This window comes from Octopus bimaculoides, chromosome 6 (assembly GCF_001194135.2).
Source record: "Octopus bimaculoides isolate UCB-OBI-ISO-001 chromosome 6, ASM119413v2, whole genome shotgun sequence".
Classification (NCBI taxonomy): Eukaryota; Metazoa; Mollusca; class Cephalopoda; order Octopoda; family Octopodidae; genus Octopus; species Octopus bimaculoides.
In genome coordinates, this window is record NC_068986.1 from 90,813,670 (window position 1) to 90,815,698 (window position 2,029).

The window sequence follows — 2,029 nt, forward strand, 5'->3', positions numbered from 1 at the left end:
TAAAGGGGGACACTACAACACATGTGGGGACATATAACAATTAAAATAAAGATATGATGTTATGAATGACACATGAAAAACATTAAAATCACGTAACCTTTTTCACCGAGGGAGGGGTCTTGTAAATTTTGTGATGTCTGTTCTTTCTTCTTTTTTTTCCTGTGAGGAGAGGGGGTGTGTGTGTTTGGTGTCTGTATGGGGAGGGTAAGTGTGAGTGGTCTTGGGTGGGATGGAGTTGGTCTGGGGTCCCACATCACACTGACTGTTGTTCCTCTTCTTTCTCTTTTTCCTTTTATTCTCTGTCACTGTCCATTCATCCCCCTTGTTCCTTCCATCTATCTGTACTCCTTACTTTTTTCTCCTCCGTCTCCATCACCGCTTCTTCTGTCGTTTTCCTCTGCAGAGGGCAGTGTGCTCTAATGTGGCCCTTTTGGCCACATTTAGAACATTGTGGGATTCTGCCCTCCATCCACACAACACAATCTCTCCCAATGTCACCGTCTCCGCCAAACTCTCCAATTGCCTCTCCTCTGCCTGTATAATGAGGAGGTCACCAAATAACTTGCAGATAAGACCCCTCAAGTGGGGAGTAGTATTAAGGGAGATGGCTAAATGCCAGGGGATGAGAAGTTAGAATATGAATAGAGGGACAGAAATAGAGGTCTTGCAGTAAAGGAGATACATGACTACCTCAGCTAGAGAGAATGGAAAGGGTTGAGAGATAAGATGGTAAAGATGTGACAGGATGCACAGCCGAGTTACAGGGAGGTATATTTAGCAAAGTGAACTGGGATTGGGTAGGGTTGAAAGGTGGGTAAGTTCATGAGGGTGGGAGATGGAGGAGAGGAAAATGTAGTGAGCGATGACTGGGAGAGGGAGGGAGGTGTTTGGAGGGTCTGTTGTGGGAAGTGATATGACAGACACAGAGTTCACAAGGAAGAGTGAGTGATAAATAAGTGGGAGATACAGTGAATGTGGAACATGAATAGCAAAGAAGTTTGGGGGAAGAGGGGATGTGGAGAGATGTTTGCCAGAGACTGATTGAGTGTGGGGGAGGGACATGGACATAAAGGACATGCCTTTTATGGCCTTGATTCTACTTTGTTTGACAAGTCTTCTCAAACACAAGTTACCAATTATTTTCGTCTTTTGTTATCTCCTCAATGAGGTTCAACATCTAATCATTTTGCATCACTTTGTCCCACATCTTTTGAGGTTTTCCTCTTCCACAGGTTCCCACTACATCTAGAGATCAGCATTTCTTCATGCAACTCTCCTCATCCTTATCAGCATTTCTTTATGCAACTCATTTGTATCACATGACCATATCAGAGCAGTCTTCTCTCTAGCACACTACATCTGGTGTCTCTAATACCCACTTTTTCTCTCAAAACACTGACATTGGACACCCAACCAAGCATACTGGCTTCATTTTTTTAAGCCTTCATGTGTTCCTTGCATTCACAGCCCTGTGGCATAGCTACCCTGTAGCATAGCTGTTTGTACAGATGCATCATATCATCAGCCTTTCACTCTGAGAGAGAGGCCATACGTTACCAGCCGAGATAGTAGCTCTCTGAACTTTTCCCAGCTGGCTCTTATTCTACCAACTATGCTTACAGAGCATCCACCACCACTCCTCATTTGGTCACCTAGGTAATGGAAACTCTCTTTATATGTATGGGGGGGGCAGTACATATCTGTATATATATATAAAACTGAGAAGTTGTGTCTGCCTGTCTCTGTCTGTATGTGTGCATCACTAAAACTTGAGAACTACCCAACTGATTTCATTCAAATTTTACACATGCCTTGCTTAGGGTCCATGCAGTGTCATGGGCCAAAATAATTTTCAACTTCTTGCCTAATGTGAGCCTGGAGCAATCTCATATCTCTTACACTATTTCAGTATTACATGTCAAAAGTGAAACAATAACATCTCTCTTTCTCTCTCTCTCTCTCTATATATATATAATATATATGTATATATATATATATATATATATATATGTATATATATATTGGGTTG